Below are 23,569 nucleotides of genomic sequence, written 5' to 3' on the forward strand. Positions count from 1 at the left end.
TGATTTTTTTTTTTGGGTGAGGCAATAAGTGACTTGCCCAGGGTCACACAGCTAGTAAGTGTCAAGTGTCTGAGGCCGGATTTGAACTCAGGTCCTCCTGAATCCAGGGCTGGTGCTTTATCCACTGTACCACCTAGCTGCCCCGATGGGAAAATTTTTAAACAGAATTTAAAAAGCCTGTTTCATCATCAAGCATTTTATAAATATGAGATCTAATCTGGTTATCAGCTGAAATGTTTCTTAGTTTATTTAGCATGTTAATATGTTGCCTTCATGAAGTTTGGCAGAAATTAGGTTTAGACTAGTAACTTAAACCATATACCACAATAAGTTCCAAATGGATATAAGGCTTAAATATAAAAGGTCACATCATAAAAAAAATTAGAGGCCAATGGAAAAAATTACATTTTAGGGAGAGAATTCTTAACTGAGCAGGGGATAGAAACAAACAGAAAGGAGTAAGCAATTTCAATTATATATATATATATTTTCAATTATATATTTTTAAAAAGCTTTTACATGGGGATACTAGGGAGAAACAGACAGACAGACACGGAATCAGACAGAGACAGAGACAGACAGAGAGTTAGTTGTTGTCTTGCTACCAGAGGTGCACAAGTGGTCTTCTATGTCAATGAATTTGCTCTGGTCAATTCATGTATTAGCTGTGTAACTCTTGGTAAGTCACTTGACCTCTGTTTGCCTTAGCCTCTTCAACTATGAAATGGGGATAATAATTGCACTGACTTCCCAGAGCTGTTGTGAGGATCAAATGAGATAATATTTGTAAAAAGTGCTTAGCCCAGTGCCTGGCACAGAGTATGCTTTTAATAAATTGTTTGCTTTCTGTCAACCCCTCCCCCCAAGTTTATTATCTTTTCCCCTAAATCTATTCCTTCTTCCAACATTACTATTTCTGTCATCATTCACTTCATCTCTAATGTTCAAAGCTTCAGTGTTATCTTTTATCTCTTCTTCACCTAGTTGTCAAATATTCTCAAGGCAACCAATTCTTGCATCTGCCCCTTTCTTCTCTATTCTTACTGTTAGCAACTTAAAAGAGGTCCTCATTACCACGTACCTGAATTATTGCAATGGTCTTTATAGATCTGTTTACCTCAACTCCATTGTCTATACCACTGCCAGGCTAATTTCTTGATCATAGATTGTGTTCTAATACCCCTCTGCTCACAAGGCTTCAATGGATCCCTACCTAGTGCCTACTGAACAAAGTTCACATTTTGTTTTTCACCATCTGATACTATACTACCCTACAAATGAGACAATACAGTGTGTTCCCAAAGTCTTCTTAGTGTACTCAAAACTTAAAACTACTTTAAGAATTTTGGGACATGATGTATGTATATATGCTCTGCAAACCTTGATATGCTATATAAATATGAGCTGTTATTATTATCATCATCATTAATATTATTAGTTTTCTATTCCCATCTCATACTATACTGCCTGACTACTCTTAGACCCTAGCTTCTTAAACTCTGGGTCATGACCCCATATGGGGTTGTATAACTGAATGTGGGGGGGGGGGTAACAAAAATTTTGGCAACAGTAAAAGATTATACAAACCTATTTTATCTACCTATACACCTGGGGTTGCATAAAATTTCTTGGTCATTAAAAAAAATTTCTTGGTCAAAAACAGGTCACAAGTGGAAAAAGCTTAAGAAGCCCTCCTTTAGACAAATTGAACTCTTCTTAAACTTGGTGATTAAGAAACCACTGATGACCTTAGAGGGAATAACTTTAATAAGGTGGTGGGGACAGAAGCCAGATTGCAGTTGTTGTTGAGAGAATAGGTGGTAAGGAAAGTGAGGCACTGAATGAACATACTATCTATTTTTTGGCCTCTATGCTTTTTCTTATGCCATGCCTAGAAGGTTGTCCCTTCCGCCATTCCCCTGATGAATGACTAACCTACCTTTAAAACTCAACTCACATGGGAGTCCATCTATCCAGCTTTCCCTGACCTTCCAGCGGGTAACAATTTGCCCCTCCCCCGTCTCTCACCACACATTTTTTTTGCACCACTTTAATGCACTTATCATGTATTATAGTTATCTGAGCATGTGCCTTATCCTCCTTCCAGCCTGCAAGTTTCAAGGGCAGAGAATGTGTCTTATTGAAACTTTCCATTGCCCTTAGCCCCTAAGCACAGTCTCTACATAGGGGTACTTGGTACATGTTTGTTTGAATGAATCAAACTGATATTATAATTGTGTAAATAAGGCTCAAGGTTTCTGGTCTGGGTATGAATAATAAGGACAAGCATTGTCCTACTGGCATTACTAATTATAGATATGTGGGAACCTTCTTAAAATGCAAATGATAAAGTAGAAAAAATCCTTAAGCAAACTCTCAGACCTGAATATTTTAACATTTAAAGATTTTTATTATCTGAAAAATGAGTAGATTTTGAAGATATCTGTTCCTGGAGTTAATCTGAAATGTTCCTGGACATGATTTAAATTTTTTGAAAAATATAGAATCATTTCAAGAATCCTAGCAGAGGGGGGTTCTTTTATTAGTATTTTATTAAATTTTCTTTTATCAAATTAAAGTTATCAATTAATTTTACATGTTTATCTTATTCACTTTTTTCATTTAAAATTTTTAAATGCCCAGGGGAAAATATCTAAAGTCAATTGAGTATGCCTTCATTTTGAATTTCCTCACTTACTCACACTATGCATAATAATATATAAAATAAAACACCAAATTCATCATATGGGCTAACACTATTCCCATCCATCAATTTGTTAACCAATCAATGGCTATTTTAATCTGTAAAAATAAATTCAGGATTATCTCCAGTCACCATGAACTGTTCAAAGTCAGGACAGGTTCAGCCGAGCTTAACAGTGGCACCCACAGTAAGCACCATCTGGGAAACACTCTTCCAGAACTGTGAAAGATAGTGGCAGACTTTGTCCAACCTGCTATAAATAAGCATCTCCAAAAAAAAAATTTTTTTAAAGGTCCAAATTCAAATCTGTTTCTACTTGATACAGCTGCAATAGAGTTTATTTAGCTTATCCCTATTGCAGGAAGACTGTTTGCATTTTTATGACAAGGGCCTAAATGCTTTTCACAGTCATTCTCACTGCCATTATTTTGACTAACAACACACCATTCCTCGGGTGTCTAGATGCGCTAGAAGCAGCGGCAATGCTCTATCCCACGGAATTGGTCTTTAGACCCCAGATTTATGGTCCTGTTTCCTTTAGCAGTGTCGCATCCATCACACGTGCCCTGTCTTGAGATCTGCTAGCAATTGAACCCTAAGAATTACCAAATGTCATATGTTTTTAATCAATTATTTATCTTCCTGGACTAAATATATTGCAAATACTTTCCCCCTTTAATTCAGAATTCTAAACCTCTCTTTTAGCTGTGACACTAGAGACCAAAACTGCTTCTTCTGACACTCAGGTAACAGTCATTAATTGGCCAGTGTGTATGTGTGTGTGTGTGTGTGTGTGTGTGTGTGTGTGTGTGTGTGTGTGTGTGTTTGTGGGAACAATTTCCTTGCCATAGTTTCCTTGCATACAAGCTAAGCCTGGAGAAATATTGCTTTTAAATTTAGAGTATAGGGAAAATTTTTGGCAGAAGTCTGAAACTTGATTTTATGCAATTATAACGACCAAGCTTGACCACTAAGAAGAACTGGGGGGAGCATCCATTTTCCTCTTTAAAAAGGTGGGGGCTATGGGTGTGAAATATTGCATTTACTGCCTGGCAAGTTCAATATATTGGCTTCACTGAACTTTTTTCTTATGTCTTCTTAATCTTTGCTATAAAAGTTGGATTACTGATGGGGATAAGGAGGTGGGGGTGGAGAGGGTGCTGAAGCCATCTCTGACCAATTTAGATTGTTAAATTTTCAGTGAGCACTTACACCTTGGGAACTGGCAAACACAACAAATCCAGGCTTGGTTTTTTATTTTGTAAATTGCCCAGACTTAAAGAAAATGATGGTGGAAATAATAATTCAGGTTAAACTTAAAAGTGTGTCACAGGTACATTTTCAGAGAATGGATTGTTAAATAATAACCAACATATTCTTGACCAATACTCAAATGAAGGTGATAACAACAAGAAGAAAGATTTAAATATAATTAAAAAATTAAATTCTAGACCTTTAAAGGACATTTTGGAAAGGATACCTTCCTGATGGCTTATCTGAAAAATAAAGAAACATCTCTGAGAGACCACCTCCCAGGCCTCAAGCTGTCTGTCCCCTGAAATTAAGGGACTTGGCTGCTTGGGCCATATTGATGTGGATGGTGTTTTCCCATCTTAATCAATCTTTCTTTGTTATCCATGGAAGGCTTAGAAAAAAGGAGCCCTGGAGTTTCATTTAGTTAACAAAGTTTAATTTGTAGATAACTATCAGTGTATACTAATTGCATTTTCCTCTTAACATTTTTTTTTTTAAAGTGAGGCAATTGGGGTTAAGTGACTTGCCCAGGGTCACATAGCTAGTAAGTGTTAAGTGTCTGAGGCCGGATTTGAACTCAGGTACTCCTGACTCCAGGGCCGGTGCTCTATCCACTGCGCCATCTAGCTGCCCCCACCTCTTAACATTTTTTAATCAAATAATTATTGGGTCCCAGTTGGTAGATCCAAGAATCTCTACTGACATTGAATATCCCAGAAAATTATGACCTAAAGTGGATGACTGAGTGGAAACAAATTCTAAGAAAGAAAAGTCTACTTAGAAAAAAAAGTTTCCATTTCTAGTAATTTTGCAAAATATTTCTATCTTCTCAGCACTGCCCCATACTCTCAACAGGACTGTAAAATCTAGAAATTAGTGGAGGGTAAAAGAAATGCTAAAATCTGAAGCAAAGCTATGGCTGTCTTATGATCAGTTCTCTCCCAAGTACACTAAAGGGCTAAATTAATTGGCTCAAGCTAACAGAACATTATATTAGAAATGATAGTGTGGGGAGAAGGGGAAACAGAAGAATAATGTCAGATGATTTTGGTGTAAGGATTTGAATCAAATGCATATGAAAAAGAATTGAGAAAGGAAAAGTCTCTTCTCTATGAGAAAACTGAGGAAACTTAAGTTAGAAGGTTGTTCCTAGAAAGGGCCAATTATTTATACAATTATCTGCTTAAAAGAAACCCAACAACCACCTAGATAATACAATCTTCTAGACACATTTGCTAAAATTTTAAGATTGTTAGGTACAGGTTAAGTGTATAAATGCAGCAGGGTGATCTGATGGAATAAATACTAAAGCTGGACTCAGAATACCTGGGTTTGAATTCTACCTTGGCCAGTTACTAAGAGGGAGAGCTATTTAACCAGCTTGGGTCTCAGTTTCCAATCTCTGTAAAGTGAGAGGTTTGGACCTGAGGATTTCTAAGGACTCTTAATTCCAAAGTTTTACGATCCTAGCAAGCATACTAAAAAACTGTATACAAGGGCATATTTAACAGATAAATATGTATATATTAATATTTACATTCAATTTATAAAATCACAAATCGAATGCCAAATATTGCTCTGCATAAAGTCCAAATATTTGACCTTCCTCACTGTGATCCTTAACAGCACTCACTATGTGAAGACCCTATTTCCTTTGAAATCGATGGTTGGTCTAATGAGAAACTAATAAATAATAATTATCTCCTTTCTGCTGAGGTGAAATGGGTTCTCACTGGGTAATCAGTGCCTCTGAGGAAGTATCACTGGGGGCAAGGAAGGATTAATTAAAAAAAATAAAGTTTCCCCTTACATGGTTCATGGGATGGAAATTAATATACAGCAAAATAAAATGTTTCTATATTCAATTCCGTGTGAGACCAAGATCAATACACTGCTCTATCCTGCTTAGCCTGCAATTATAGAAAAACACTGGCCCTGGGAAATGTCATCTTTTCCCACTCTGTCTAGCTGGGAATTCATCTCCCAGCATTCAAAGAATATCATTTTAAAGGGGACCTTCCAAAACAAGAAGGCCTCGCTGAGTCCCGAAAGGTTTCCCTTGTGCCCTCAGATCGATCCATCTTTGGGCTGCAATACATGAAGCCCATTCTTTTGGATCTGCCTTTCTAACTTTTCAAATGCCCTTGACGCTGAGACAATGGCCTGCATACTTTGGCTCCCCTGTTCCATTTAATGGTGGGCAAAAAGGATTCGGAGCACTAAGGCTAGGCATTAGATTGACCTGGAGGCTTTTTTTTTTTTTTTTTGTTGTTGTTGTTATTGTTGTTTTGTTTTCTCCATCAATAAACTGTTCTCAAAGCTTCTAAGGGGTAGAGGAAGTGGTCATTATTAGCGATTTCCTAAAAGCCCTCCCTCCCTTCTGCTCTAGAGAATGTTGCACCAGAATGAATCGTCAGTGTTCTCTGTGCCGAGCTGTGCCAGAGGAATGCAAGGTTGGCAGCCGCTGAATGCCCAGGGTGCGCCATCATCTTACAACTTGGCCCTTGAAAATACAAAGGATTCTGAAAGGCAGTGCCTGATGGTTATACTACAAAACTGCCAAGGGTCTTTGGAGACCACCATCCCTTTTCTCTGCATTTCCAAGGGAAGTAGTTGGACACACAAAAGAGAGGGGCCTAGGTGGGGTGGGGTGGAAGAAACCCCCTCCCCCCCAAACCAGAACCACTACCACCACCACCATCATGGTCAGCACCAACAATAAAAGAACTCTTCCTGCCACCCAGGGTTGATTCGGATGCTGAAAATGAACAGTTGAGGGAGTACAGCTGGAGAGGCTTTTCAGAGCTCTGGCTGTTAATTAATTATTTTTCCCCTGGAATGCAACATTCTTCGTATGCTCCTGTAAACAATCTGCCTTCGCCATGGGAAAGAAAATGCCCTCCCTCCAAAAAGCCTGGGCGAGGTCAGCCAAAGTTCCTGTTTCAGGGGAAGCCTCCCTACATGATCTCTGAGCCCTGGGACTCACCCAGTCTTATCAATCATCATCTTTGATTCCAATTTCATTATTCCATCTATTCATAGAAGGGGGCCCCCACACTGAATAAAGGCCCCGGGAATTTTCTGCCATTGGTATAAAATGACCCAGTGGAAAAGTCTCTCATGGGAGTGACCCCCAAACTCTAGCTTTGCTTTTTGCCAAATCTCCATTGTATGTAATATTGGAGGATGGGGACAGCCCAGAAAAAGGAAAGCCACTGATGATTCAGAAATCATAGATGGGACATGAGTTTCAGAGTCCTCCCCTCATGTAAGCAATAGAGTGTGGGAATGAAAGTTGAACTTAAGCTAAGGAGAAGCCTGAGTTCCAATTCAACCTTTAACACAGACCAGTTGTGTGACCTTGGGCAAGTCACTTACTGTCTCTAAGATGTTTCCTGCTAATTCATGTGGTACTCTTGTGAGGACCAGATGAAATACTGTATATAAAGCACTGTATCAGTGTTAATTATTTAAAAAGGATTTGGGATTTTAAGATCAAAGCTGACAAAAGAGCTGTTACTTTTTTCTATTTTCTTTTTTTCTCCAGGTTCTACCTTTATACTCACTTTTTTTTGAGGGGCAATGGGGGTTAAGTGACTTGCACAAGGTCACACAGTTAGTGAGTGTCAAGTGTCTGAGGCCAGACCTGAACTCAGGTCCTCTGAATCCAGGGCTGGTGTCTTATCCACTGTGTCACCTAGCTACCCCCTATACTCACTACTACTACTACTACTACTACTACTACTACCACCACTACTTCTTCTTTTTTGGTTTGTCTTTTTGGTGAGGCAATGAGGATTAAGTGACTTGCCCAGGGTTACACAGCTAGTAAGTGTCAAGTGTCTGAGACTGGATTTGAACTCAGGTCCTCCTGAATCCAGGGCCAGTGCTCTATCCACCATGTCACCTAGCTGTCCCCTATACTCACTTCTTAAACCAGCAATTAAACACACAAATTTGTCTTCCTCATCTTATTGAAATATACCTGAAGTTTTTTTCCGGAGATCTTTATCTCATAATTGTAAAACTTAGATTACTATTAAAATGCAAAGATCCCTAGGAATGAGAAAATATTTCTAAAGTGTTTGGCACAATACTTGGTACATAGTAAGTGATATATAAATGCTTATTCCCTCTGCCTGGGAAGGGTAGCACTTTAAGCTTCTCTTAGTCATTGATATTTTAATATTTAAGAAAGCTATAAGAGCAGGTTTTTTGAAGGCGGGGGCGGGCCAGAGGAAAGCTGGCAAAAGAGCAATAATAGGCTCTTTGGGAAGAAGGGCTTTCTCGACTAGGGAAGGCTGACTATATCACAATTTGCTGTGGATCAGCCTTGTCTTAACCCACTCTTTGGAAAACACCCCGACAGAGAAAAGAGCACTGAATTTAGAACCAGAGGTTTTGGGTTCAAATCCTGACACTTACTACCTGTGTGGTCTGCATCTCTGGTCTATAGGTCTCATAAGATGAGGAGGCTGTGCTAGATGAACTCTAAGGTTTTTTTCCATCTTTAAATATTAAGGTCCCTTACAGCTTTAAATTATGAGGCATTATAAGTTATGAAGTGACTAGAAGCTGACTAGCTCAGAGAGATCTGGGAAACCATAACTTTTCTGATAAATCATGGGAAAATGAAAAGTTCAGCTGAATTCAACTTTTCAATAAACATTTATTAAATACCTATGGTATGTAAAGCTCTGGGATACTAAAGATAAAAAAATAGACTGTGTCTTCAATGAACTTACATTCTAAAGGAGAAGTACAATATGGACACAGATAAAGAAAGGCAACATATTTTGAGGATGGAATTAGGAAAAAACTTGCATAGTAGGTAACACCTGAACTGAGCCTCAAAGGAAGCTGGAGATTCTAAGAGGCAGGAGGTGAAGATGGAATATATTCTAGGTATGGAAGGTAGGTTCTACAAGGAAATATTGAACTGTAGGACAAGCTAATTAATAGATAAGTTTTCTTTTTTTTAAAAGAGTATGAAAAGGAATAATATAAAATAACTGAGAATGAGAGTATTAGACTGATGGAATATATATTTTTATCTTAGAGCCAATAAGGATCATAGATCATGGGATGATAAGATTAGAGCTAGAAAGGGCTTTAGATGTCATCTGATCCAATACTTTCATTTTATAGACGAGGAAACTGCAGTAAAGAGATTTTTCCAAAGTTATAAAGATGGTAAGTAGATGGCAGGATTGGGATTTGAACCCAGATTTTCTTGCTCCAAAGGCAGGACCTTTTTTTTTTTTTTTTTTTTTTTTTTTTTTACTGGACCATATTGCCTCCTAAGATTATCAAGTTATTGAAGATTTTTGAGTAACATAGTCACACTTGTGCCTTTGGAAGAATATTCTGGTGCATAAATGAGAAGTTATGGCCTTAGTTCTGGTGAAAGTTGATTAGGATCTGATCCATGGTAGTAGCCATATGAATGGAGAATCAAATGGAGCCTGAGTTGAATCTTTAGAGAGAATTCTGAAGCTGAGATGAGGAAGAAGTTAATTTTGGGCAAGTAGCACTGCTTGTACATATACTTGGAGGCAGAAGATTGAATGTTACACTGGGAAAACAGTTAACAATCTATATTTGACTGATATATAGCATACATGAAGGGGAGTAGTAGGAAATGGGTTTGGAAGGGTAGATTGGAGCCACAGTGAGAAGAGATGAAATGATAAACTGAGGAGTTTGCATTTTATCCTAGATACCAGAAAGCTAGTGGAGAAGTGATATGGTCAGAATTGGACCTTAGGAGAAATCTCTTTAAAGTTTCTCCAGCCAGGCCCTAAATATAGAGACTTGTAGGATGAAAATTTTCAAAATATTCTTTTGAATACTTTACATGGGCTATAAAATTCCTCTTTTTCCTTGGCCCCTTGGAAAACTCCTTCTCTGCATTGCATTATATTTTGGAAGCAGTGTATCTCCAACAGAACTGCAAGGAGAAGATATATTATGCTCACACCTAAATCAGGACATCCCACCTCTCCCCACTCCACCCCCCAACAACCAACAGGCAGTAGGTTGCTGTAGTTCATGGAAACAGCCTACCTGTCACACCAGTGCTAAGAATATAACTAATGCACCTAGGAAAGGCACTGACTGCAAAGTTGCTAGCTAAGTTTCATATCAAAGGACAAAGAAAACAATGAGAAGGGAGGGAGATAGGACAGGTTTGAGTTTGTACTATCAAAAATTTACTTATTTGGGGCAGCTAGGTGGCACAGTGGACAAAGCACTAGCCCTGGATTCAGGGGGACCTGAGTTCAAATCCAGCCTCAGACACTTGACACTAATTGTGTGACCATGGGCAAGTCACTTAACCCTCACTGCCCCCCCCCCAATTCACTTATTGAATCATGGATTGGAATATCTCAACGCCCTGGTCTTATCACTAAGTTGTGTGTGTGTGTGTGTGTGTGTGTGTGTGTGTGTGTGTGAGAGAGAGAGAGAGAGAGAGAGAGAGATCCTTCACTTGTTAGAACTCTCTCCCTCTTGAAATGACTTTGTATATACTGCGTATTTACTTATTTACGTACATGCTATATAACCTCAGTAGAATGTAAGCTACTTGAGGATCTCAGAGACTGTCTTTTATCATTGCACTTCCAGAACCTAGCACAGTGCCTTGCATATTATAGGTATTTAATAAATGCTTGTTGATTTTTCAGCTATTGGATGAAATTAGTGGGTTTACCAAAAGATCCATTGCATCATGGAATACTGCGAAGTAACAGAGACACGGGGGTTTTGAGTGGCTGTAATTGTTCCTGTGTTGGGAGAACTGTTCCTAAGATGGTAGACAGAGGTAGGATACTGGTCCACCACCATCCTAGCTGTGCAAACAATAATCTGTGACAGATGATCACCAAATTCATCCAAGTTCTTTCAATGACAATTACAGATTTGCAATCTAATTTACTGAACCAGATACAGGAAACATTATTAAATTAGGTATATGGATGTGTGTGTGTCTGTGTGTGTGTGTGTGTGTGTGTGTGTGTGTGTGTGTGCCTGTCTGAACTCATGTTTGTGTTCCTGGCCTATTGATAGGAAGAAGGATCATGGATGAGGCTCAGAAATACTATTGCTGCTGTCAAATTAATTTCTTTACTAGTTGTTATTATCATCCTGACTTGGGTACCTAGAAGTGTAAGGGGCTAAAATTCTAGCTAGTCTGTCTAAAATATCTAATGAGTGGTCACCAATAAATTATAAGCTTTAGCAAGAGTTTAGACTTTTAAGCATTTATTAAGGAGAATAAGAATTTGGTGAAGAGAGAGATAAAGACCTAGATTCATCTATCTATCTTGGGGAGCTACAGTTCTCCTGCTCCACTCTCCACGAGAGTTCTGGCGAAAGAGAGCGAGAGAGCCAGCCTTGCCCCTTCTTCCTCCCACAAGCAAACATCACTTCCTGATGCCAAAGAAAAGCTGCATGGCTTGCCCTCAGATGCCTTCTCCTCACAGTGGAGCTTTCCTACAGTAAGTCTCCAGCAGGTGGCATCATTCCAATCGTTAAGAAGTGTGTGATATAGGAGTATAAATCAGTAGAGTTAAATCAACAACTTCAAATCACAAAATTAGGGAACTTGAGTTATTCATTTATTCATTCATTCATTCAACAAACATTTATGAGGTATCTATTGTGCCTTGCTAGTTACTAGCATAAATCCAAAGACAAATAATGTATGGTTTCACCCCCCTCAATACCCAATTTTATAATCTAGTAAAGGAGTTTACAATTGAATCTTGCTTAGATTAAAACTAAATCCACAGAAAATTTTAAAATACCTATTATATATATATATAAGGCACTGTACTAGCCACTGGGCATATGAAGATGAAATTAAATAGATCCTGTTCTCAAGGGGCTTATACTCTAGAGGGACAGACCAGATATAGATATATGTATATCTGCATATATTTGCATAATATAGATATACACATACTTATACATATGTATATAAATATATTTACATATAAGCATATACATATATGTGTATTTATGTATCCATAAATATATACATATAGGTAGTAGGTGGCCCAGTGGATAGTGCAGTCAGGAAGACTTATCTTCCTAAGTTCAAATCCAGCCTTAGATACTTCCTAGCTGTATGAACCTGGGCAAGTCACTTAACCCTGTTTACCTCAGTTTCCTCATCTGTAAAATGAGCTGGAGAGGGAAATGAAAAACTACTCCATTATCTTTGCCAAGAAAACCCCAAATGGGGTCACAAAGAGTTGGAGGGAACTGAAACAACTGAACAACAACAACAACAACACACATACATGTGTAACTATGATCCAAGGCAGCATGTGATAAGGGGAAGTTCAAGGTGGGGATATATCATCTTCACTGGGATGCAGTTGGGAAAGGAGAGGATCTGAGAAAGTTTTATCAGAGATGGTGGAAGGTTTGGATTTTCAAAGATGGAGATGTGGAAGTGAGAAAATCATTCTCCACATTTGGGGTCCACACATAGAGACAGGAGAGAGGAGGGCAAAAATAAGGTGTAATTAGCTGTTCAATTAACTGGAATAAGTAGTACAATTAACTTAGAGTATATAATAGCAAGTATTGTGAGAAGGCTTTGAGGGGTAGATTGAGGACAAATTGTGCAGGACCTAAAATTCCAGGTTAAGGGGTTTCCATTTTATTTGCTTACTAATGAAGAGCCACTGAAAAGCTTGAGTGGAGATTTACAAAGCAGTGCTATAGGAATATTACCTGCATTAACAGGTAAGAGGATAGACTAGACAAGGGGAGAGACCAAAGGCAGGAGAGTCAGTTAGGAGGCTATTACAATAATCCAGGAGAGAAGTGATGAGGGTTTGAATGAGGATGGTGGCAATGGAAATGGAAAAAAGGAACAGATGGGAGAGAAACCGACTAGAGAGAATTAATAGTACTTTGCAACAGATTTGGATGTAGAAAGTTGAGTCTGAAAAAAATCAAAGAACCAAAGATGATGGGGTTTTTTTTTATGTTTTGTTCATGGATGACTGGGAGGATGAAGATGCCATCAATAAAAAGAAAGAAGTAAAGGGGAAATTTGGGGGTGGATGATGAATTTGGTTTTGGATATGTTGGGTTTGAGGTACTAATAGGACATCTAGGTGGAAATCATAGGATCACAGAACAAGAGCTGGAAGGGATAGCAGAGGCAATCTAGTCCAACCACTTCAATGTACAGATGAGGTCTAGAGAGGTTAAGTGATTTTCCCAATGTCACACAAGGTAGGTACTGGAACCCAGATTCTGTCTTCAGAACCAGAGCTTTCCCCACTATACCATGCCACCTCGATAGTGTCCTGAAGGCAGATGGAAGTGTGGAGTTGGCCCTCAGGAGAAACACTAGGACTGGAGATAAAGATCTGAGAGATGTTTACATAGAAGTGACAGCAAAGCCATGATATGCAAGCAGAACATCTGCTGTAGGTGTCCAGGAAACACTTGACAATGAAAGACATATTCTATCGAGGTGGTGAGTGGTGGATATATAACCACAGATATCATCTGCAAGACCATAGGAGTTTAGAAAGATAATCAGGTAACTAGGTTTAAGATAGACAATAGGGAGTAAAGACCATTAGTGGGGCTGTCCAGAGATTAGTTATCAGTCTTGCCCAGGCGCACTCTTTGGAAAACTCCCAAGTACTGTGGAAACACTGGATTTGGAGTAAATCTTGCCTGGGGGCAAGTCTTTTCATCTCTTCAGGCCTCAGTTTCCTCATATAAGGTGAGGTGACTGGAGTGAATCTTGGAATGTCAAGTCTATCACTGAACTTCATGTTTGTCAATCCAGTCCTCAGCCAAAAGTCATTATTAATCCCGGCCTAACACAAACTTTTCTTCATGAGGAAAGCACAATTAAGCATTTCTCTCCTACCTTTAGACTCTCCTTCTTGTTATTGTGATTTTTCAACTAGTCTTGGCCAGCTCCTATTTTGTTGTCCACATTTCCCTGCTCCTTTTTGAGTTCCTAGGTCCCCAAGAGCTCTCAAGGATAAATACAATGATTTGTCAATTAAGGACCCTTGAGCCACTGAATGTATTCGGGATTCCAGGAAGTTCTACCTTTCAACCTGCAGTGTGGACAACAAAATATTATGAGAGGTAGAAGCACATTATTGCTGGGCTTCATTTGCTAAAAATGTTGCCCTTCAAAACATAAGGTTCTGAGTATCAAAACATCAAACTGGAAGCTCAAGACCTGGCTCTGCTGCTTAATAGTTGTATAACTTTAAGTAGGTCATCTCAACTCTCTGAGCCTCTATGTAAAGAAAAGGGATTAGACCAGATCAATATTTCCTAGACCAATCTGATCATACAATATTTTTTGGCTTAAAATATATTCACAGACCTTGTGATTAGCTGGCTCAAAAAGGGGGTAGGAATCAGGGATATTCTAGAAAAAAAGAGAGGGAATTTAGTCTAATAAAACTGATGTCACAATAAACACTTTTGATAAATATGCAATTTCATGTTTATTTTTAAAGGGAGCAATAATATGAGCACAGACATTTTCTCTTGGAAATTTGATGAACACTGTGCAGAATACCAGAGACCCAGGAAATACAAATTGGGAAACAACAATCTAGATCATTTCTAAGATACTTTCTGGCTTGAAGATCCTATGAAAGTAATTCACAACCTTCTGACACACCAATTTTTCAACTAATATATTTGGATTTTATTCAACATAAGAAGAATTGAATGAAACACATATTCTTAGGCCTCCCCTGTGCGGAAAGTATCTCAAATCAGCCCACTGAAATTTTATTTTGAATCAAATACCTCCTTTTGCCAAGGGACCAGAAACTATGCCCTCACTGGGGGAAAAAGTGAGAGCTTGAGGAAATAGAGGGGGAATGTCACCTCTTTAAACTATTTCCAGTGAAGACTGGGATTTAGACAGGCTATTGGAAAGCTATTGACCATATTAAAATCTACATATTTGACCAGATCCTGCGTTTGTGTGGGAGGAGCTGGAAAGCAAAAACCTACTTGAGGCATCTTGTCTTTTCTGATAAATCTCCTACCAAGGGAGTGGGGTAGGACTGTTTCTTTCCTCTGGCCATTGAGACAGTATCTGAATTCCCTATTGCTCTTGCTTGGTCCCATTTCTTTAATCCATTTCCTAAAGGTAAAAGACCCTTGCTATTTCCTACTTCAGTCATCTAATCACTTGATAGCAATAGAGATGGAGGTTTTACTATTTTTTTAAACTATATTGTAAAGCAGATATGACATTCCTCTTCTGGGGACCATATTGATTTGATCCCTGATTCCAAAGGCTTAACAAATTTAAAGCCAAAAGGGACCTCAATGGTCAACTAGTTCAACCTCCTCATTTACAGATGAAGAAACTGAAGCTCAGAGAGGAATCTATTTGCTCAAGGTCATACTGATAGTACAAGACAGAACAGGGATTTATATTTCTGACTTCCAATTCAGCTCATTTTCCATTACACCATGCTGTCTCCCATCCTGAATTTCAAGATATTTTAATGACAGATCTCTATCTCCTGATATTACACTACCAATAATAATGTAGCTTATACTTACATAACAACTTGTGATTTACAAAGCAGTTTACAATCATTATCCCCTTTGACATTACTCTGTTCTCCCCTTTGTCCCCTAACTTTTTCTGCAATTGGCAAATGGCCAATGGGACTGTTTTCAGAACGTACATGTGAGTATAAGCACAAAATGTATGTTCCAATCTCTTATTCTCTTTCTGGCAAATAGCATGCCCTAGAAAATTATCTTCTTTGTTCCTGGTTCTGGGCTTTCCAGCCTGACCAAACTCTTGTAAATCTGAGGCTTCTTTGTATTAAAAAAAGGGTGTCATGCTTGGGGGGCAAAATGGCACCTTAAGTCCGTTTAAATGCTGCTCTTCCCCTTGTATTCCAGTCTGCCTTTGGTCACATGCAAGATGGGATTTAACTGCCTCAATGAAGCCCCTAGTGGACATCTGCCTATACTGCAAAGCCACCAAACAACTAACCTGCTCTAAAAGCATATTCCCAGGCTAGAGCAGGAGGGGATTGGAAGTTCATTGTTAGAGTGGGGTATAGAAACTAGTACTTGATATGCTTCATTCTGTGATTTCAGGAACATCTCCAGTTCCCTACAGTGGCAGAACTCCATACATTCACACTTGAAAAGAAAAAATTAAAGAAAGAGACAAGATAAAATGTATTTTCATTCTATACACATATAGAGAGACTCTGGTAAATTCCTTTTCCCTCCCTATTCCCTCTGTCTCCCTCCTTTTTCCCTTCCTCTCCCCCTCTCTTTCTCTGTCTTTTGGTGTCTCCTTCCTTCCTTCTCCTTATCAAAACACAAACTATACAAGATGGCTCTTATCTGATGTAACAAAGATGTATCTGTTATTCTATTTTTAAACTTATCAGAGTCACTTAACTGAAGAGTAAGTGTGCCAACGGAAGGAGTGAAGGAACAAGAGGGAGAAGACGTGGTTATATTCTACTAGCTGTGAGACCTTGGACAAGTCCTCATGACCCCTTGAGCCTCAGTTTTGTTATCTGTAAAATAGGAATCATAACCCTTGCCTTGCCCTGCCTAGGATTGTTACAGAGATCATATGAAAGCACTTCAATTGCTCTTCGGATATGAGGGAATTATATGTGATAGAAGAGGCTAAGAATGATTTTCTTCCTGCGGGTTGTTTTTTTCATTGTGCTCCCAAGATAAGCTTTCAAGAATCAGCTAAATAACGGGATAATACCAGAGGATATGAGATAATGCTAAACCAACAAAAACAAAGAAAAGTGAAATAGAAGGGGTCATGAGAATAAGTAGTTATCCAAACTTTGCTTGGTCATATCTATTTACCATCACTGCACACTCAGTCTCTACTGGGTATCTTTTTGTTGATGTAGCTTATCTTCAGCAAAATATTTACACATACTTTAAAATGCCAGATAATATGAGCTCAGGATCCTGAGCACTGACGCAGCAGCCCATAAGCCATGACTGCCTAGTTCAGAGCAAGCAATCATTGGGTCCATTACAAAGAGGAGAGGTGAGAATTTCTATTCCCAGAAATCTTTGCCATGGAACCAACAAATCCCTAGGTTTTCCTGCAAATACAGCTTGGTTCTGTATGTGTTTCTTCTACCTGACTTTGGAAGAAACAGCTAAGTCCAGTAGGGGTTGATAGTGATTAATAAATTAATAAAAATTAATAGTGACTAACCATGTTCATTTTTACCACTCCACCCCACCCCCTTTTTTTGATGGAAGTTCTTAAGCCATTGTTAATGCAAAGATGCTTGCTCACTTGGAAAGTGTACTGAATCAATTAAGCTTTTCATTCCTACAAAAGGAATATTCATAAAAGTTTGGCAGGCTGCAGAGGGACACCAAATGTGTGCTATGTACAGAGTGACGATCCTTTCTATCACACTCACCTTTTCTATCTATCTATCTATCTATCTATCTATCTATCTATCTATCTATCTATCTATCTATCTATCTATCATCTATTCATCCATCCATCCATCCATCCATCCATCCATCCATCCATCCATCCATCCATCCATCCATCCATCCATCCATCCATCTCTTTCCAAAATCTACTCCAGGGACAGCCACAATTGAAACACAAAGCAGCAGCTGTTTGGCAACATTTCTAACCCTAAACAGCAACTGTGATGGGATTTCATTTCACTAACCATGCAAACCTTTTCCAGCATCGGTGGAACAATAGTCTTGGTTTAAAAGAAAAACACGCATACACACATACACACACACAACAACAACAACAACAACAAAACAAAACAACCTTCTCCCTCCTTTCCCACAAACAACCCTCTACGCAAACGAAATTAACTCCTTCGGCTGGAAAAGACACACCAAAGACAGAACTGAAATGCATCCAAATGCAAGAAACGGTAAAGCTGTTGAGCCCTAAACATGGCAGACAGCCCAAACTGGGAAACCCTGTTACCCCAAGATTCTGTATATTTCAGCTCTAGGCATTTGGTGCCTGGGCAAGAGATCATGTTTGTATAGGGGGATGATCAGCATGGATCGGGCGATTTGGCCTATGGCTCGGGATACGATTTTATGTGCTAGCAAAAAGTCACAAAGAGAGATTTGGCAAAATTCAAGTTTCAACCAAGCTTTCCCAGTGCGGCATAATATACGTCAATAGAATTCATTTTTGGTAGGAGCCTGGAAGGCATAATTTTCTTCTGGATGGGGCAAAAAAAAAAAAAAAAAGAAAAAGAAAAAAAAAAAGAAGCAGCAGCTCCACAATCTCTTTTCCCAAACGCAATTTATTACGGAGTCACTCCCAACGCTGCTGCATCTGCCCTACCAGCCGCCTCCTGCTCCAATCCGCTAGCTCAGTATCTGCCCAAAATGACTACACACAAAAAAATCACTTTCCTACCCCTGCCCCGCCCCGCCCCACCCTGCAGCCCCCTACAAAGCAGCCTTTCTGTTCAGACCGAACGTTGGCTACTCCTAAGTCCCCACCAAACATCACACTCCTTTGGAGGGGCCGACCTGTCAGCAGGGACAACCTGCGAAGTACCCACCCTATTCTGGCTGTCGGTCTTTTAATGTTACCTTCTAAGAAATGACAGGACAACCCACTCCCCACCCTACATTTCCTCCCCTTCCTACCCTAAATCACCGCTGCCTTTTCTTTCTCAATAGCACCATCCACGCCTCCAGGCACCAGCGTACCCCAATCCTGCCCCGTAAACAGCCTAACCTTCACCTCTCACTATGATCAGTTTGCCTCTTCACGTATGCCCCTCCAAACCCCATCTCCTCCTATTGCCCCCCTCCCCCCTCCCCCCACCCCGGGCCCGTTGCTTTCGGTATCGGTATCCGATAACCATCTCTTTTCCCTCCCAACTCTTCCCCCTCCTCCTCTTTCTCCTCGTCCCCCACCTCCCACCCCTAAACAACAAAAACCAACTATCGCGACCCAGCATAACCTCTCCCCATCCTCCCTCCCCCCTGCCCCGTCCCCCCACCACTGTGATCTTCCCGCACTCGGACCCCCTACCTGCCTTCCACCACGCTATCCCTTGGATGGATATCGCTACTGCTGCCGTAGGTGTGACAGCTACACAACGCATCCGCGCTCTGGTGTATGTTGTGTGCGGGGGGGGGGAGGGGAGGGGGAGGGAGAGTGGGTGATTGTGTGGGTGTATGTGTCTGTGTGTGGTTCTCCGCACAGCGCTGCGCCTTTGCCTCTGCCTCCATCCCCGCTCTCCCGGTAGCTCTAAGCGCCGCCCGGACTTTTACCTCGCGCCGCTGTCTCGGGACCTGCAGAGATGCTGCCGCCGCCGCTGTCGCCGCCGCTGCAGCCGCTGGGAGCTCCTTCCATGGACCGCAGTGTCACCTCGCTGGTGGCGCCTGCCTCTGCTGCTGCCTCCGCCGCCGCCGGTGGAGGGATCAGGCGACAGTGGCTGGCCCCCACCCTGCCCCCACACCAGCACCCCCTTCCAAGCCTGGAGCTCCCGGCGGAGCGCGGCCCCCTCCCCGCGGCTGCTGCGTCCTCCCGGGGGCTGCGGCCCGGGCTGGAGCTGGAGCTCTCCCTGCTCCCTCTCGCCTCCTGGCTCAGGCTCCTAGTCTGCCTGCCCTTCTGTCTCCGCGGGGCCGCCGCCGGGGCCGCCGCCCGCCTGGCGGGGGGTGCACAGCTGTAGGAGTCGCAGCCGCTGTCGCTGTCGCCGCCGCCGGGAGTCTGAGTGTGCGTGTGCGTGTGTGTATGTGTGTGAGTGTGTCTCCCCAGCTCTCTGGCTCTCTCTCTCTCTCTCTCCCTGGCTGGAGCCAAGTGGGAGGGAGGAGGCGGGGAAGGGGAGGGCTTGGGGGAGGTGTAGGAGGAGGGAGAGGAGAAGGAGGAGGAGGAGGAGGAGGAGGAGGAGGAGGAGGAGGAGGAGGAGGAGGAGGAGGAGGAGGAGGAGGAGGAGGAGGAAGAGAAGGGAGGAGGATAGGAGAGGGGAAAGGGGGAAACGAGTAGAAAAGGCTGGGACAGGTGTCCTCGCCTGCCCCGCGGGCCAAGCCAGAGAGTGAAAGGAGGAGGAGGAGGAGGAGGAGGAGGAGGAGGAGGAGGAGGAGGAGGAGGAGGAGGAGGAGGAGGAGGAGGAGGAGGAGGTGGCCAAACGGTGGGGATCGAGGTGAGCCATAGAGAGAGTCGCTTGGGGTCTCGCCTTGAGAGAACTTAAAGACAGATGAAACAGCAGCGAAAGGAAGCTGTAGATTTGGGGGACGGAAGAGTGAGGGACAGAAGATTGGGAATCAAATCCAGACATGAGAAGGATGACAACTACAGTCAGGATGACAGGAAAAGGCGATGGTGTCCGAGAAGAAAGGAAAGGACAGGATAAAGAGAGGAAAGCAAGAGAGGGATGGAAGGAAGGCTAGAGGAACAAGGAAGGAGAGAGAGACACAAAGAGAAGATTCAAATGTGGATTGAGGTTTAAAAAAGAAAAAAAAATCTCTCACCACCCAAAAGTAGAATTCCATCTCTAGAACAGGGTCTTAAAACATGGAAAACATTTCTTGATGGACCTAGTAATGGTAGTTTCAAAGACCATGAAAAACAACAACAAACCCAAACACAAAAAACAGTGCTAAGAAGCACAGGATGCATCTATATTATATTAAAATCTGTAGCAATTTTGTCTGCTTTTAAAACCCAAACCAAAGACATACTTTTCAGAGAATAAGATCAGATAAACTAGACATTTTTCAAGGAGGAAAGAAGCCTGAATTCCATTGTCCCTTCAAAAATTTTGACCCTACACAAGTCCCAACATTGAAAGTGGCGATCATGATGTTCTTTGACTGATGGAGAATTTGGTGTCTCCGTATATGGTGCTTGTCCTTGTCCTAGGAAATAGGCTGGAGGCAGTCAGGTCCACTTATAATTAGCATGGAAATGCAAATGTCCACTTTAAAAGGGTAAATTTCTAACTGGTTTGTTTTTCCAGCCCATTGTAGCATTTTTTTTGGGGGGGGGAGATGAAAAACTTAATTTTCTTTTCTGAAAGGAGGGAAATGGTAAAATTTAGCAGCATGCAATTTATATCAGGGCAGAAAGGAAAAAAATTATGAAATAAATGTCAAGAGGAAACCCACGTTTAAATGTACAATGGAGGTTTTAATTTGGCCTCCCCTATCCACTGATTAATAGCACCTTTAGAAGGAAATGTGTCATAGGTAGACAGTGCAAAGAGGCCTGAATTTGGAATCTCTCTGTCCCTTAATACTAGTGTGATCTTGGCCAAATCACAACTTCTCTAAGCCTCAATTTCCCATTAGACTGAGTTCCTTGAAAGTAGGGACTATCTTGTGTGTGTGAGTGTGTGTGTATGTGTGTGTGTGTGTGTGTGTGTGTGTGTGTGTGTGTGTGTGTGCTCCCATTGCTTAGAACACTACCTGCCACATAGAAAGAACTTAATAAATGCTTATTGACTGACCCATCTGTAAAATGAATAGTATGACTAGTGGACCCCTGAAGATTTAATTAAAAATTCTTCCTTTGTGAGATACTTTAATTATTCCTAGAACACTTGCCAAATATGTAAGTTCAGTTTAATTCAAATTCAACAAGCATTTATTAATCACCTACTTATGTATGAGGTACTGTGAGATTAAAATTGGATATATATATAATATATAACATATATATTATATATATATATATATATATATAAAAACTGGCATCTCTCCATTATCTAACCGACTGTTAAAACTTTTTACCACAGTACCATACCCTGCTCTCAGGTCAATTACATTCTGTAGGAGTGGTGGTAGTGGTGGTGATGTTGGTGTGGTCTCCTAGGTGCTAAACATCATGCAAAGTTTAACTAACAGTAAAAATAATTCACATTTATAAAGTGCTTTAAGTTTTGCAGAGCACCCCTCACAACCACCTTATGTAATAGTGGAAATACTATTGTCCCCTTTTACAGATGAACAGACTGAAGTTATGTGAGGTTAAAAGATTTGCTGTGGTCACAACAGTTAGTAGCTAAAAGTTCATTTAGTTAAATAGTTATACTCACACAAGTTCATGGGTCATTAAAATAGTTAGCAATACTTTTTTGGGGGGAGGTACATCCCTAACCTTTTTGTTTTTATGGGGCAATGGGGTTAAGTGACTTGCCCAGGGTCACACAGCTAGTAAGTGTTAAGTGTCTGAGGCCAAATTTGAACTCAGGAACTCCTGAATCCAGGGCCGGTGCTTTATCCACTGCGCCACCTAGCCGCCCCCACATCCCTAACCTTTTGATGCTGATAAAACCTCTACAAAGATCTACAGAGGGTGACCAATATTCTTACATGCCACTTTCAGAGACAGAACATGGGACAGGTAGATTATTAAGTTGATCTAATTATCTGATTATAATTTTTATGTTCTTACATCTTTTGTCCTTCTCAAAAATACATTGTCCGATACCTACCAATAAGTATGGAGTGGAGATTTATGTAGGAATTGACAAATAAAAAGCACACACTTCCCTTCTTAAAACCTCAGTGACTCTCCATTTCTGCAGGATAAAAACCAAGCCCCTTAGGCATTTAAGGTCCTCCACACACAGCCTGACTCCCACCTACCTTTCTAGCCTATTTCAAATTGGGCTATTTCAGCACTCTGTGTTCCAGTCCGAGTGCACAAACAGCTGTTCCCGGATCTCATCCTGCTGTCTCTTGCCTTTGTGCATTCACCTGGAATGCACTCCCTCCTGTTCTCTGACTGGTGAAATCCTTCTCTTCTTTCAAGGCTCAGCTCAGGTGCCACATCCTCGATGATTCCTCCCCTGATCTCAGCCACTGAAAGTGATCTCTCCCTGCCTAGTTTTTCCTAGAGCCCTTAGGTTGGATCTCTCCTTTTTCCGTTATCATAATATACCTTGCATCATGCTTAATTGTGTGTACATGGCATGTCTCACTTAGTACACTATAAACTTCTTTTTTTTAAAGTAATAAACATTTTTATTTATAGTTTTGGGTTCAATTTTTATCCCTTCTCACCTCCCCTCTCCTTTCCCTGAGGCAGTAAGGAATCAGATATAGGTTATAACTGTACAGTGAAGTATAACATTACCATATTGGTCATTTTGTAGAAGAAAACCTGAATAAAAGAAAAAAAGTGAAAGAAAGTGAAAAATAGCATGCTTCGGTTTGTGTTCCATCAATATCAGTTCTTTGGATAGTATGTCTCGTTAATAGTCCTTTGGGATTATCTTGGATCATTGTATTGCTGAGAATAGTTGTCTTTCACAGTTCTTCATCAAACAATGTTGCTGTCTCTGTGCACAATGTTCTCTTGGTTCTGCTCACTTCACCATGCATCAGTTCACACAAGTCTTTCTAGGTCTTTCTGAAATTATCCTGTTTGTCATTTCTTATAGCACAATAATATTCCATCACCATCATATACCACAGCTTGTTCAGACGTTCCCCAATTGATGGGCATCCCTTTGTTTTCCAATTCTTAGTCACCACAAAAATTGCTGCTCACTATAAACTTCTTGAGGCTAGGGACTGCATCATTTTTCTGCCTTGTGACCACAAAGCTAGCACAGGGATGTG

The 23,569-nt window shown here is 40.7% G+C and overlaps 1 protein-coding gene across 2 annotated transcripts in view; it reads right to left on the bottom strand.

Moving 5' to 3' along the window:
• RAI2 (retinoic acid induced 2) overlaps nucleotides 1-19,724 on the bottom strand; it is a 130,177-nt gene extending 110,453 nt beyond the window's left edge. The window contains exon 1 of one of the 2 annotated variants that reach the window (XM_043998642.1): nucleotides 19,274-19,724. The gene's annotated coding sequence lies outside the window, so the exon portion shown is untranslated. Of the gene's footprint in view, nucleotides 1-19,031; nucleotides 19,139-19,273 lie in introns of those variants that run through there. The other variant, XM_043998643.1, reaches the window with a different exon arrangement.
• Between the last annotated feature and the right edge of the window lie 3,845 nt (nucleotides 19,725-23,569).

The sequence above is a fragment of the Dromiciops gliroides genome, chromosome 3 (genome assembly GCF_019393635.1).
Source record: "Dromiciops gliroides isolate mDroGli1 chromosome 3, mDroGli1.pri, whole genome shotgun sequence".
Taxonomy (NCBI): Eukaryota; Metazoa; Chordata; class Mammalia; order Microbiotheria; family Microbiotheriidae; genus Dromiciops; species Dromiciops gliroides.